The 17,087-nt window shown below is 31.7% G+C and overlaps 1 protein-coding gene across 1 annotated transcript in view; it reads left to right on the top strand.

Annotated features, from left to right (window-relative positions):
* The window catches only part of DCAF12 (DDB1 and CUL4 associated factor 12-like protein), a 398,057-nt gene that overhangs the window by 114,885 nt on the left and 266,085 nt on the right, over window positions 1-17,087 (top strand). The window lies entirely within an intron of this gene.

Genomic DNA, 17,087 nt, shown 5'->3' with positions numbered 1-17,087 from the left:
GTGGAATCATAGAATACCCTATATCACTGTGTGTGAATGTGAATTGTAGAATAGGCCATTGTGAGATGGTGGAAAACTCTTTAGTCGATGGTCAGACTAGCAAGGTTTCTTGAAACCATTTTCGTTAAAGTTTCTTTTCAAGTTTCGTTAGTGTCCACACACGTTAACGTGAAATTTAAGATTTTTGCGTGTCCTCTTTATTCCTTGGTCGATGGTCAGACTAGCACGATTTCAACATGGCGACGTTAAGTTTATAGGCGAGGGGTATGAAGTAGTGAAACCCATGTACATGGTTTTCTGTGTTTGTTGTGTTGCCTCTTCTTGTTCTTCGTTGCAAGATTTTTTCTTCAATTTTCTTTCATTTTTATTTTCTCAAGCAAACGTTAACAACAAAACAAACATAAATATATTTAATAAAAACATTTAATTAATGAAATAGTGAAAATTTAACTATTAATATTAATTTAATTATTAATGTTAATTATTTTATGTTGTTTTTTGGTTTATTTATGTCTTTTTTTGTTTTTATTGGTATGAGAAACACAACAAACGCGAATGGTAAAATAAAGAGGACACGCAAAGATCTTAAATTCCACGTTAACGTGTGTGGACATTAACGAAATTTGAAAAGAAACTTTTAGTCGATGGTCAGACTAGCAAGGTTTCTTGAAACCAATTTCGGTAAAGTTTCTTTTCAAGTTTCGTTAGTGTCCACATACGTTAACGTTAAATTTAAGATTTTTGCGTGTCCTCTTTATTTTACCATTCGCGTTTGTTGTGTTTCTCATACCAATAAAAACAAAATAAAGACATAAATAAACCAAAAAACAACATAAAATAATTAACATTAATAATTAAATTAATATTAATAGTTAAATTTTTACTATTTCATTAATTAAATGTTTTTATTAAACCTTTTTATGTTTGTTTTGTTGTTAACGTTTGCTTGAAAAAATAAAAATGAAAGAAAATGGAAGAAAAAATCTTGCAACGAAAAACAAGAAGAGGCAACATAACAAACACAGAAAACCATGTACATGGGTTTCACAACTTCATACCCCTCGTCTATAAACTTGACGTCGCCATGTTGAAATCGTGCTAGTCTGACCATCGACTAACGAAATTGGTTTCATGAAACCTTGCTAGTCTGACCATCGACTTATTTTACCATTCGCGTTTGTTGTGTTTCTCATACCAATAAAAACAAAACAAACATAAATAAACTAATAAACAACACAAAATAATTAGCAGTAATAATAAATCAATTAATATTATTAGTTAAATTTCACTACTTCATTAATTAAATGTTTTTATTAAATCTTGTTATGCTTGTTTTGTTGTTAACGTTTGCTTGAGAAAATAAAAATGAAAGAAAATGGAAGAAAAAATCTTGCAACGAATAACAAGAAGAGGCAACACAACAAACACAGAAAACCATGTACATGGGTTTCACTACTTCATACCCCTCGCCTATAAACTTGACGTCGCCATGTTGAACTCGTGCTAGTCTGACCATCGACTTAAGAACTTGGAAATGTGCACTGTCCCCAAATACACGATTGCAAAGCAATTTATATTGTTACATATGTATTTATTATTATGCACGGATATACGGAACAGACCATATATGTATGCAATTATTTCGAAGCTTTTGAAAAGGTCAGAAATTGAAACCGATCATATTTAGTGACTAAAATAACGTTTGAATTAGAAACTTTTGCCGGGTTAAACTTTTTTATGAGGATTTATTTCATGTTTGCGCTATGTCCCGGTCCACACTAGCTTGAATTTCATTAAAAAACAGCGTACGTAAAAATACTTTAAATAACATTTCCAATCTTTTTTTATTTTTGCCTTATTAAGGCGAAGGCCATTTATAGTGATATTTAATTAATTCTCTTTCGAGTTGAGCTGTTAGGCCTTTAGAGATACATTGAAAAATTAGGAGTCTACCGAAGTCCCACGCATCCAACCATTACACTACGTTTCACGGGTGGTAAAGCCGATCTTCAGGTGTATTAGGATGTTGTTGTTGTGGCAGACGAAGGCAACGCTTGGAAACTAGTATATGTATCGCACTTCATTAGATAAATGTATATGCGAAATTATGTCAGTTAATTGAAATAATTAAATATCACTATAAATGGCATTCGCCTTAATAAGGCAAAAATAAAAAATAATTTCAGCATGAGCCAGGCTGGGATTCGAACCTGGGTCTCCGACAACTGAGTGTCAAGGTTGCCGGCGTCTTAGCGTTCTAAGCCACCATCAACTTGTCAAAAACTTTAGTAGACAATAATTGATGATCAAATCAAAAATAAAAATCTTCTGATATAGAAGAGCAATTACTAATGATGTAGGAATAAAACTTACCATAGTATTTGTGAACATTGAAAAATGGGATTACCAAGCAGGACTATACGAAAAGTTTGGAGTTTCAATTAACTGACATAATTTCGCATATACATTTATCTAATGAAGTGCGATATATATACTAGTTTCCAAGCTTTGCCTTCGTCTGCCACAACAACAACATCCTAATACACCTGAAGATCGGCTTTACCACCCGTGAAACGTAGTATAATGATTGGATGCGTGGGACTTCGGTAGACTCCTAATTTTTCAATGTATCTCTAAAGGCCTAACAGCTCAACTCGAAATAGAATTAATTAAACATTTCCAATCGTTTCGTTTCGTATTTCCCATAGGAACAATACAAAACGAAACATAACCCACGCTGGCGGAGTTCGCTTTTTAGTTTCGTTTTGTTTACATTCGCGAGTGCGAACAAAACGATTAGCGAAAAGTACTCAACTCCACAAGAGCAGATAAAAAACTGAATAGTACTAAACACATGTGAATAAATCAAAAACGTTTGGTGGTTGATAAAATATTCACTGTGGTATGTTGATGTTAGTTTCTAGGGTTGTGTGTTATTGACCATAACGCACGGCAAACGTTTGCCAAAAGCATAGAGGAAGTACATTTGAGCAATCGTACGGTTTTCATCTTTTTACATTGAAAAGTTTGTGGTTTTGTTTTGGTTGTGAGAATGAAACGATTCAGTGAAGCTGAAAAGTTTGTGGCGTTGTGCGATTGGTATGGGATCGTTTTGTTTGTTTACATTCATTGTTAAAAAATTTCATGAAATTAGGCGTTCTGAAATCGAATTCCCCACTACAGCAATTTTATGATTTTACTCTACTATGGAAGTCGATCTAGAGACGCATAATTTCATGCAATTTTTTCATTGAAATCACTCTAGTGTGGACCGGGACTATGGAATTGACATTTGAAACCAAGTGGGTTTATTAAATCCGGGTAATCGCAAACGGGGTTAATAGATTCTACTCAGATATGGCTTATCATCAGATCTGTCTCACTCTCTTGCAAAAACGTATAGATGTTTCAATGCCTGGCGTAACAATTTTGTTTTGTTTCTATGGAAATGTGAAATGAAAACTTTTATAACGGAAACAATGAAAAAAAAAATATATAAAGGAAATATTTTTCAATTCAAATTTTCATAGAACATGAATCCAGCCCATGAAATACTAATTCGTTCACTTTTTTATTAAAATGTTACAAATACATGGACAAGCTTATAATGACTTGTAAAATAAAATGTGGGTAGGGAGAATAATACAGAATACAACCCTGGCAGTTGTTCCACAAATGAAAAACTACTTAAATATTCAACAGTTAATGAAAATATTTACAAAAACTAATCGATTCATTTATTTTATGACTTGTACCAATTACTCCAACATATACCGTGAATAAATCACACCAAATTAATTATTTCATTTAACAGGTTCTATGTTCAACGAATTTTTATCAAATAAAATATAATTTCTCAATAAATTTATCATTTATTTCTTCACGGTTGCCATTATCGTAGTGTGTAAAGGTGTTGACAAAATTCCTCCTCCTACTATTTTAAACAACCGTAATACGTTCCACAAAAGAAAATATTTTGGACGACAAATTGCTTGGGCGACGAACAGGCAAACAGCAGGTAGTAAGAAAAGTGAAAAAGTACTGGGGGAGACAGTCCTTGTGTGTGTGGTGTTGTATGGGTGCAAGAGTTTTACCAGCTACGCATGCGTTGCATTATCGTGTGTTTTCAAATATTTTGGTAGTGTCACAACTTTAGAATACTCGCCTGCCTGCTATGGCTTCATGAGTTTCACTTACAATTTTTTGTTGTAATTTTAAAGTATTCCGTTGGAGTCTTGGTTGGTCAATGAGGAACACAATTTATATTTTACCCAATGTTTATTTAACCCTTCGTTGGACACCCATATTGTTTGTCATATTCGTAACACATGAGTCTGGCCAGACCCATATAATTGTTTATATTTTTTTAGTAAACTTAATTAACATTTTCAAATAAAAAGTTGTAAAATATGTTTAAAGGACCCCAATCTTTAAGTAATAATCCTTTTTTGTCAAAAAACATGCCGAAAAACTATAAATTTAAATGATATTATCAAGTTAGTAAAACAGGACATATGCCTACGAAGTAAAAAATTCGTAGTTTTCTTGTCTCTATGCTCGAAAATCCTATTTATATTTCATTTTGAAGCACTATATTTTAGTGAAGAGTGTCTATTTTATAACTTTACAGCTTATTGCAGTGCAATAACGATGATATCAATAGGTAAATAAAGGCATACATATATCCTAAGGATTTTCGTATAATTCATGTGGAGAATCCTATATTTGGACCAATCCACCCCACAAAAAGAGCAGAAAAGCTAAGTAATGGGTTTTATTAGTCCAGTTATGTGTATAATTGTCTAGAATACAAGTGTAACCCTATTTGCAAGTGATTTTTTTAGGTTGCGGTACACTCACTGATTTCAAACCCATATCCTGCTTTTGCGACCGTTTTTTGTGCAATTTTGAAGACATGGTAGGGTGAAATGCGACAAGTTTCATAAAAGGGTATTCATTTTGTCAAATAATCTAGGAAAAATCAAATTTTAAGAAAAATTTCGGAAAATTTGTTATAAAAAATTGGAGGTGTCTGGCCAGACTGATGTGTTACGAATGTGATATGTATGTCAAAAAATCCCTGTAGCTCCTTTTCTGGTGACCTTTTTGACTTCATATTTCCTTCATTTGAAAGGTAAGAAAATTTCATGAAGCTACCTGGAATCTCAGCTTCACAGCTTTATCGTAAACCAGTTTAAAATGCAAAATAAAATAAAAAAGGCCTGACCAGACTCGTGTCCAACGGAGGGTTAAGGTAGTAAAAACTCAAGTTGAAGAAAATGTTAAAATTGTCTGTACATATGAAAAATATTGAAACTCATATTTCAATGCTATATTGTAAAAATATTATTTATGTCTACAATGAATATTTTGCAAGTGTCTACAAAATATTCACAAGTATGGGCATATGGAAGTTTGCACAATCCACAATCTTTAGTAAAAACACATTCCCTTTAGGCCGTGAAAAACTTTTTCTTTTTCAGATGTAATTCGATCATTATAGTTGTAATTCGAGAATCCGATTTGTAATTCGAAACATTTCAATTGTAATTCGATTTATTCCATTTGTAATTCGAATTATTATTTGTTATTCGAATTATTTTATTTGTAATTCGTATTGGAAAGTTTGAAACACGCAGTGGTTCTATATTGATAAAGTTTCTTTATTGAAGTTTTAGAATGGAATGGAAAAATATTGAAAATATTTTTCACATAAAACAGGTATACATATCTATGCCTACTACATTTCTATAAAACAGGTAGATATATATACAGTACAATAATTGTATCTACATTGTACACCAACAATTCGAAAAGTAACAATTTGTATGCAAAAAATTGTTTACTTTTGAATAAATATATTTATACTAGCGGACCCGGCGAACTTCGTCTCGCTATTAAGGAATAAAATTTCATACAAAAACTCAATTTTCGATTTTTCCAATTTTCCGACTTTCCCAGAGAGATTTTCCAAAATTTTCTTCCGTAAAGACCTTCTCCTCGAAAATACGAATAACTGACAAAAAATTTTACAGAAATCGGCCTAGCCGTTCTCATTTTATGAATTACTATACATTTTTTACACCATTTTTATATATATAGATAGATGGTAAAACCCAAAAAGGTTTTACAATAGATGGATCTGAGTTTCTCCCTTTCAGAATTCTTTTTTCAATATATCCACTGCATCCACCTAAAAATTTTGCTGACATTTTGAAGTCGGAATTTCGGTGTTTTTTGAATTTTTTTATAATCCGGATGCGCAACAAGGTAATATTCAAAACTCATAATAGGATTATAGAACTCGTGACTTTACACCGTGTGCTACGTACAGCATCCTATTAATTGGAGTCCAAAGGCCAAAATTTGATGCGTAAATTTTCTTTAAAAACCTATGTTTTGCGTGTAAAAGTTGCAAGTGTAATTAATGTTCCTTTGAATACCGCGTGAATTAAGTTTTTTTTTATTATGATACACTTTTTTACCGAAAATAGAATGTGGAGGCACATCTTATTGACTCATTTTGAAATAGGTGCATCTTGATGTATTTTTGATGGGTACTACTGAAATCGGATGCGCAACAAAATCGTATGCATATTGCGCGACTTTTACTCTCTTTAATGTTTTTTGGAAGCAGGTTGAATGTTTGGACTGGATTCGGATTGATCTGAATCATCATTACTGAACTCTTTTATAAGTATAGATTCGACTGGTTTTAACTCAAAGGAAAACAAAAACGATATCGGATTTTTTTATGCGGCATCCTCCTAAAATGTTTAGTTTTATTAAAAATTAAGATTGCGAAAGTTTGAGCTCAATCGAAATATGTTAACAAGTGGCACTGGGGCATCAAAGTTTCCATGGGCCCTTTAATATTAAAATCTGACCCAATTTTCAAAATTTTTTGTAGGATTACTTGTTTAGCCACTACAATGAGCTGGTAAACCTTTTTCATCGATTGGACAATAAATGTGGTCTGTGTATATTGAAAGAAATTGATTCGCTGTATCCAAAATCGGATGCGCATCAAATGATTGTAACTAGTTCGCAATGACAGGCTTTTTAATTTTCATATTTTTTGAATGATTGTAAGTTGAATATTACTCTTAATTTCCTATCCTTATAAGTTATCACAGTAAACAACTAAGCTTTCGCGATGGTAAATCATATTTCTTGATAAAGTTTTATCAGTATACATTAATTATTGTATGGGATTTTAGCGAAATAGTATGAGAACTACCAAATATTTTTTTCAAATTTTTCTGATCAAACCAAAAAATGCTGTTATTTGGAACAATATTTTAACAATTGATTTTTTTCTGGTTTGTTGTTGCTAAATATGCAATTTTTGCACCCAATCTCTATAAATTTGTTTTCATATTTTTCTATGCATTGTCTAGATTCTGTTGATATTTTTAACATATTTTTAGGTTGTACGAACTCTGGGACAGTTGGATCTACTTCAATATTTTTTATCACTGTATGTTGATTTTTCGAAAAAATAAAAATAAATTTAGTAAATATATAAACATCTACGAATATATATATGGAAATGCTGTTAACGATTTATGTATGCATAAATTTTCTCATAAAAACAAATTACATTTTTAAATATTTTTTTCTTTGTATGAGATTAAAACCGCTATAACTTTTGTACGAATCGGCCAATTTTGTGAACTCGAACGGATTTGAAACCAAATTTTTTTCCTTAATCTCTATACCAAAAATCGTAGATGAGCTCGCAATTTTTTTTTTTAATTTTTCATATGGAATTGCAAAAAATATTTGGTTTTTACCATACATTCAAGTTTCATTCTTATGCCTTGTTCAGACTGACGGTGTTTCGCTCTCTATTCGTTGTTCGACCCCAAATTACGATGTAATTACTTCATTTCTCATTTAAATTATTCTCAGAACGACGATAAAATATGTCCCATCTCTAACAAATGAGAGAATTTATCGAAATAAATTAATTATGACAGAAAAAATATAAAATTTAAAATGCATTAAAAACCCAAACATTTTTAGAAAAACTGCAAAACATGAATAAAAAGTAAACGGTTTAACGACTAGTACACATTCAAATCATAGCAAATTTTCTCTTTTCTTTTATTGCGGTTGCATTTCTTGCCCATCGTTTCAAATTCGCGTACAAATTTAGAAACAAAAATCAAATTCCTGCCAGAAAGTCTGTATACCAAAAAGTTTATTTTGGCAGGTCTCTCTCTCGTTAATTTTGAAAATAAAAAATAAAAAATGTGCTGAAAACTCCAAAATTGTGAGAAAAAATAGAAAACATGAATGAAACAAATATAATTTAACTAGCAAAGCGCCCGCTACTTTGTATGCGGAAAGGATATAAAAAACAAATAAACAATATAAAATTAAAAATGGTGAACACTGAAAATTTTATTGCACTAATACCAATTTTAATCAATATTTATTGTTATTTTAGTACTGTTCGTACCTCTTTAGTTCGATTTTCAAAAAGATAAGCAGTATCTCACCCTTACATATTCACAGCGAGACCAACTTTGCACACCAATATTCACCCTAAATCCAAAGAATACTGATTCCAGCACTGTCTCTACACCCAACAACAAATTGAGTGCCATTAAGTACTCTTCGCACCCATAAGTGCGATTTTCCAAAACTACCTTAATCTTTCACTTCAACAGTAACCTAAATTCCAAAAAACAGGATTCCAGCGCAATCGGTGCACTCAAATCCAAATTCTACCATTTGGTATATTTCGTGTCCATAAGTACGAATTTCAAAAACTACCTCCACGTATCAATACTACACTCCAACCGTAGTAATACCAAAATTCCAGTATTCAAGCTCTATCCGCTCCCTCAAAAACCCACTGTACCAAATTTAGTACTTTTCGTACCAATAAGTACGAATTTCAAAAACTACCTTAATCCTATACTCCAACAGTAATCTCAATTCCAAATTTAAGGATTCCATGTCTATTCGTTCACTCAAATCCAAATTGTAAAAAATTATACTTATACTATACATACTTTCGTTCTACTCTCCAACAGTAGCCTAAGTTCAAAATTTCAGGATTCCAGCTCCATCCGTGCGCCCAAATCGTAATTGTACCAAATTTAATACAATTTAGTACTTTTCGTATCCATAAGTACGAATTTTCAAAACTACTTTCATGCTACCCTCCAAATGTAGCCTTAATGCAAAATTTCAGGATTCTAGCTGTATCCGTTCGCCCAAATCGTAATTGTACCAAATTTAGTACCATTTAGTACTTTTCGTACACATAAGTACGAATTTTCAAAACTCACTAATCTCTACATCAGCCTTAATTAAAATTTCAGGATTCCAGCTCTATTCGTTCGCCTAAATCGTAATTGTACCAAATTTAGTACCACTTAGTACTCTTCGTAGTCATAAGTACGAATTTTAAAAACTACTTCCATTCTACACTCCAATTGTATCCTTAATTCAAAATTTTAGGATTCCAGCTCTATCACAATTGTACCAAATTTAGTACCATTTAGTACTTTTCGTACCCATAAGTACGAATTTTCAAAACTACTTCCATGCTACTCTCCAACAGTAGCCTTAGTTCAAAATTTCAGGATTCCAGATCTATCCTTTCGCCCAAATCGTAATTGTACCAAATTTAGTACCATTTAGTACTTTTCGTACCCATTAGTACGAATTTTCAAAACTACTTCCATTTTACTCTTCCACGGCAGCCTTAATTCAAAATTTCAAGATTCCAGCTCTATCCGCTCAGCCTAAATCCAAATTGTACAAAATTTAGTACCATTTAGTACTTGTCGTATCCATAAGTACGAATTTTCGAAACTGCTTCCATTCTACTCTCTAACAGTAGGCTTAGTTCAAAATTTCAGGATTCCAACTCTATCCGTTCGCCCAAATCATAAGTGTACCAAATTTAATACCATTTAGTACTTTTCGTACTCATATGCACGAATTTTCAAAACTACTTCCTTTCTTGTCTCTATCATCAGCCTTAATTCAAATTTCAGGATTCCAGCTCTATCCGTTCGTCTGACTCATAATTGTACCAAATTTAGTACCATTTAGTACTTTTCGTACCCATAAGTACGAATTTTCAAAACTACTTCCATGCTACCCTCCAACTGTAGTCTTAATTCAAAAATTTCAGGATTCCAGCTCTATGCGTTCAACCTATATCCAAATTGTACCAAATTTAGTACCATTTAGCACTTTTCGTACCCATAAGTACAAATTTTCAAAACTACTTCCATTTTACTCTCCAACAGTAGGCTTAGTTCAAAATTTCAGGTTTCCAACTCTATCCGTTCGCCCAAATCATAAGTGTACCGAATTTAGTACCATTTAGTACTTTTCGCACCCATAAGTACTAATTTTTTTTTTTTTTTTTTTTTTTTTTTTTTGTTGTGTATTGTTGACCTGTTGTATTGTAATTTTTCTATGATGTTATTTTTCGGCTTAAGGTCAGTAAAAAGCGTTGTTTATTTTTGATGATTTTCTTTATTTATTCCGATATTTCGATTGACATCGTCAATCATCTTCAGGGAAATTCGTTGAGAAAAGCTGTTGGTTTCTTTCACCGTTTGTGCTAAACTTAGCACAAACGGTGAAAGAAACCAACAGCTTTTCTCAACGAATTTCCCTGAAGATGATTGACGATGTCAATCGAAATATCGGAATAAATAAAGAAAATCATCAAAAATAAACAACGCTTTTTACTGACCTTAAGCCGAAAAATAACATCATAGAAAAATAAGTACTAATTTTCAAAACTACGTCCATTCTACTCTCCAACAGTAGCCTTACTGCAAATTTTCAGGATTCCAGCTCTATCTGTTCGCACAAATCATAATTGTACCAAATTTAGTACCATTTAGTACTTTTTGTGGCCATAGATCCAAATTTCCAAACCTACCTCTATCCAACATTCCAACAGTAGTCTTAATTTCGAATTTCAGGATTCCAAATGTATCCGATCACCCAAATCCAAATTGTACAAGATTTGGTATCATTTAGTACTTTTCGCATCCATAACCAAAAATTTCCAAAACTACCTCAATCCTACACTCCAACAGTAATTTTAAGTCCAAATTTCATAATTCCTGCTATATCCGATCACTCAAATCCAAATTGTACAAAATTTAGTACCACTCAGTACTTTTTGTACCCACAAGTACGAATTTAGTACTTTTCGTAGCCATAAGTACGATTTTCCAAAAGAATCCCAATCCCACACTCCAATAGCAATCTTAATTCCAAATTTCACTATTCCAGCTGTATCCGATCACTTAAATTCATATTGTACGAAATTTAGTACCATTTAGTACTTTTCGTACACATAAGTACGAATTTTCAAAATTCACTAATCTCTACATCAGCCTTAATTAAAATTTCAGGATTCCAGCTCTATCCGTTCGCCTAAATCGTAATTGTACCAAATTTAGTACCACTCAGTACTTTTTGTACCCACAAGTACGAATTTAGTACTTTTCGTTGCCATAAGTACGATTTTCCAAAAGAATCCCAATCCCACACTCCAATAGCAATCTTAATTCCAAATTTCACTATTCCAGCTGTATCCGATCACTTAAATTCATATTGTACGAAATTTGGTACCATTTAGTACTTTTTGTACCCAAAAGTACGAATTTCGTACACTCCGACAATAATCCTAATTCTAAATTTCAGGATTCCAGCTCCATCCGTTCCCCCAAATCCAAATTGTATCTTATTTGGTACTATTTAGTACCTTTCGTACCCATATATACAAATTTCGAAAACTACCTCCATATCTCAAAGCTACACTCCAACAGTAATAGTAATTCCAAATTTCAGAATTCCAACTTTATCAGTTCGCCCAAATTTAAATTGTACCAAATTTAGTACCATTTAGTACTATTCGTACACATGAGTACATATTTTCAAAACCTCCTCCTTATATCAACTCATCTTCTAAACCTTATTTTAATTCCAATTTTCAAGATTCTAGCTCTATCCGTTCACGTAATACCAAATGGTAATAAATTTAGTACCATTTAGTACTATTCGTACACATGAGTACACATTTTCAAAATCACCTCCTTATATCAACTCATCTTCTAAATCTTGATTTTCATTCCAAATTTCAAGATTTTAGCTCTATCCGTTCAAGTAATACCAAATGGTACTAAATTTAGTAATTTTTAGTACTTTTCGTACACTTATAGCCCGAATTTCCAAAAACCCTTTGGTACACCTTTTTAACTCTCCATCAGTGAACCTCATTCCAAATTTCAGAATTCTAGCTCTTCGCGTTTGCCTAATACTAAGGGTACCATATTTAGTACCTTTTAGTACTTTTCGTACCGTTCTAGTTCGAATTTCCAAAAACCCAGCCTTATCTGACACCTTCGGACCAAGAGTGACACTCACCCAAAATTTCAAGATTCTAGCTCCAGCCGTTTAGCCTGGGCGTTGATTATGAATCAGTCAGTCAGTGAGTCATCATTACTCAACTCTTTTATAAGTATAGATATTAAATAGATATCTGAAAGAAGGACATATATTTTTTCAGTTCATTCAATTAACATTTCTCGTCTTTTGGCTGAAACTTTCTTTAAAATCAGTAAACAAAAACTATGAAAATATGAATCATGTTGCTATGAATGATGTACCATGTCGTATGAACGGGTTAATTCGTGTACGTAATTATGAGAACGAACGACGTTATTCAATTGCTGGTATGGACATGGCATTAGAAACAACTAATTTTCAATAGAATTCAATTTATTTTCATAAATGGGAACCTAGCCTAGCCTAGTGCGATTCTCTAGCACGTTTTTTGAGTTACCGACAAAAATCGTTAAAATTAAAACGCAAAATTATGAATGGTTCAAATAAGAGTAAACAACACTTCTGCTATCGTTAGAACTTTACGACTACTTTTTATTCGTCGCTAACTTACCAAAAAACATCGGTAATTACGTAATTACCGCAGTTATAAGCATTTTAATTTTACCGACAATTGTCGGTAACTCAAAAAATGTGTTAAGGGGAGTACACACCATCAGTCAAAACTGACAGTCAATGAACTTTTGCTACAATTTTCTGGCAAATAAAAACGTTTGTTTAGGTAATAATGTTTGTTATACAATATGTAAAGTATTATTTAGAGATTTGGAAAGTAATTATTCAGCTAGACTTTGACATTAACGAAATGGACCTCGATGACTGTCGGTTTTGTTGGCCGATCATTTACGATTTATTTGATAATTGACACAACACGCGGAACTGTTTGAAGAGCAATGTGAAGAGATTTATCCTCTGTAGATGGAACACATTATTTCGTGAACGTGGCATAGGGTGCTTAGGTTTCAATCATCGGGTTATGGATCCAGCAGAATGTTGTGCGCAAAAAAGTATGTAGTTAAATCTTGATTGCAAGTGATTATGGACTACATCTTTTAACATTTGTACAAGAAGTCACGAGGATTTTGTCTATTTTGAATATTGGTAATATTGGTTATGGCGTTTACATAACTCTATAGAAGTGAGTAAGGAAGCATTTCTTAAGATGTTATTGAGCAATTAGAACAAATTGTCTTGCATAAAAAGTAAAATAAAAATCTGTCGTGGCAATCTGTGGACTGCTTCGAGAAAAAGCTGTTAAATTACTACTTCATCGTGGAGCTGGAAACCCATCGACTCCAACTGTCTCATAATACATACTTCAGTTGGTTTAGATCAATGGTGGGCAAATTGCGAGAGACTCATGTATTTTTTACACTTTTGTGTGTGAGGCAGAGCATTTCTGCCCATCAATGGTTCAGATCAAAACAAAAGGACTTCATTCAGTTAGAACTGTTTACTTTCATTTAATAACATCTCCTGTGATTGGTTCCATGACATTTTTTGCGGATATACCATAAACATTCTTCCCATAACCTTAGCCAGTATCTCTATCTGACACCAGATGTCTTTGTTCGATTCTACAGGAGGCTGTGCGCACAAAAACTATGTCATGTGCTAGTCATTTGGGTCAATTTGTTCATCTCATAACGATCGTAAGTTCAACGTACTCGATGAGCGCCTTCCATCTATCACAACGTGATCACTTAGGTTTCTTTCTGATGTATGTCCAGAAGTTTCAGTTATATTCTTTGTCACGGCGAAGTCCGTCAGATTCATTTCGTTGTTTTATGTTCATTATTATGAGCTTGGTTTTTTTAGTCTAGTAGATTTGTGTAATTTATATCGATTTTTACTATTTTAAAAAGGCTGAGAATTAAAGTTAAATGCCTATAAAATAACTTAAATTTTAAATAAAAAATCTGCTGTATATTTTTTTCTTTTTTTATTAAACTTTGTTTTTGTTTTATAACTTTTTAATATAAAAATAGATTTTATATCTTCTGATTTTAATATTAAAGCTATGTTTTTAAAATTCTAAAAAGTAAATAATGGAAATGTTTACAAAGTGCATTAAAACTTAGCAAGTAGCTATATACATAAATACATTATTTACATTTTTTACAAAGTTCATAGAACATTAGTGAACTGGCAATGATAGATATTTTAATTTGTGTAGAATTTTGTTACAAAATAACTCTCTGAACTAGTGAAGGAGGCAAAAATAAATCAATATTTGAAAAAAAAAATAAAGGAAAATAAAATGAAAACCTCGAAGAAAAAATAATGAATTAAACTCAAACAGTTTTTGCAAAAAAGAAAACTTTTAACAAAAATATTTTCAAAATAAAAAAGAACTAAGTTAAACCCAAGTAAATAAAACGAAAAAAATAAATTAACCCTGGAAACTAAAAAGAAAAATGACCATTTAACTCAGTTTATGGCGATAGGCAATAATTTGTTGATGTCGATAGAAATAATTGATAGATATTAATTTTATTGATATGATTTTATGAAATCGACATCAAGAATAAAAAATAAACATTAACTCAACTGAATGGAATAAGAAAACAGAAATCAAAACATGTTCAAACAAATTAATATAAATCAAACAAAACACAAATTATAAAGGATCCCAAAAATATAAACTAAAAAATAAAAATTTACAAAAATAAAACTCAAAAAAGAAGCCTCACTATTTACATATATATAATAAATATCAAACCCAATTCTTAATGTTCACTTGAGAGAATTTTGTACAAACACGCCTCATTATAAATGAAATTAAAATATAGAACAACGTATTTTATACATTATTTTCGATATTAAGCATAATATATATATTTTTGGCCACTCTCTGTTCATTTATAATAGGATGAATAGCGAAAAAAGTGAAAATTCCAACCGGTGAACATTTTGAATTGGAATTGAGAATTTTTGAAACACTTCATAATTTATAAAAAAAAAACATGAGCTGAAAAGTCGAGAGGTTGTGCAAGAAGACAAAAATCAACGGATTTGATAATTTCCAAAATATGATACATTTGGTGTTTAAAAATATACCCCAAAAGCGTTGCTCCAAAGAAAATTGGATCTTAATTTAATTTCATCACGGGTGGTAGAACATAAAATAGTACTTTACTTTGTACTGGATTTCGTAAAAAAACTCTCAAAATATATAGATGAATGGTAAAAAGGAACTTTATAGTCATATAACATACAATGTCTTATGGTTTTATAGAAAAATGTCGTAAAGAGCCGTTAGCTGTTTCTATTTCGTACTTGTACTCGCACAGCAGGTTTGCTTAGCAAAAAGAGTCTCGGAAAAAAGAGTCATTATATGAATTTCTAAAAAGGAAGACAACTGTCTTCAATTTGAACATCTTAAGGAGCGCTTCGCTTTTGTAATTCTTGGGATTGTACTGAGCAAAAAAGGACACTAGACCATACGTCTACGGTGAAAATTGAGCTTATACATTTTGACTTGCAGGTCTTAGGCTCATATTTCGTAAATTATTTGAAATTTGTGGCTGAATTTCTCTGAACATCTTACTTACGTTTTCATGGACGAAAATGTAGAAAATTCACAATTTTTCGTCTGTTTTTTTTTTTTTTTTTTTTTTTTTTTTTTTTTTTTTTTTGATATTTTGGCCTATAACAGCTGAACCATTGTGATTTTCGTTCAATACTTAGACAAAAATTGTATACAAGACAATAGTTAAGAACTCTCTGGTCCATCATATCTGCCTGAAGAAGCGTTCCAATGCTTTTGCGATGGACTAGAGAGTTCTAAACTATTGTCTTGGCTACAATTTTTGCCTTAGTATTGGATATAAAATCTCAATGGTTTAGCAGTTATAGGCCAAACTATCAAAAAAAAAAAAAAAAAAAAAAAAAAAATGGAGAATTTTCTACGTTTTCGATTTTTTTGACCATGAAAACGGAGTTTTTTCTAAATAAGATGTTCAGAGAAGTTGTAGCCCGAGACAATAGTTACAAACTGAAATAAATAACAGCCTGTTCTGTATGTCGAAATAAAATGAATGTGTATTCTACACACAATGGCTGAGTTCCGTATTGTCAGTTGCTTTGTATTCGTGCATGAAATTAGGGGTTCTTAAATCTAGTTCCATACTAGAGTAATTTTATGAAATTGCAGTAGTGGGGAAATCGATTTAAGAACCCCTAGTTTCATGCACGAATACAAAGCAACTGACAATACGAAAGTCGGCCAATTTCTTGATGCCGATTCGAAAATGAAATTGTAATAAATATATTTGCTTTAAAAATATATAATTTATATAATTAATGGTCTGTTCCAGAACTGCAAGAATCTTCTAATTTTTACTATTTTTTCGATAACATAAAGGAAATTGTTATCGTACTGAAAAGTTGTAGATTCATGCAGTTCTGGAACAGCATAAATTAAAATATATTTTTTAAACATCATGAATTGTTAGTTAATCAATTTCGTTTTCGAGCCAACATCAGCAGCTACTTTTTCTCATCAGCCTTAATGTGTTCTGGGAGTTGGTGATTTAAATGGTTTAAATTCCTGTAACTTTTTCCATAGTAAATTGTCAGGGCAATTATGAATATTTCTCTTGGAATTTTTCCGCAAGAAAAATAATTTTAAAAAGTGAAATTCTTTTATGGCAATACCAAAATTATTGTGTGTTTGATGTGCGTTA

The sequence above is a fragment of the Musca autumnalis genome, unplaced genomic scaffold, assembly GCF_047663935.1.
Source record: "Musca autumnalis isolate F117 unplaced genomic scaffold, ASM4766393v1 scaffold_1, whole genome shotgun sequence".
Classification (NCBI taxonomy): Eukaryota; Metazoa; Arthropoda; class Insecta; order Diptera; family Muscidae; genus Musca; species Musca autumnalis.
The sequence above is the reverse complement of the archived record's forward strand: the minus strand, read 5'-3'. Positions and strand labels throughout refer to the sequence as shown.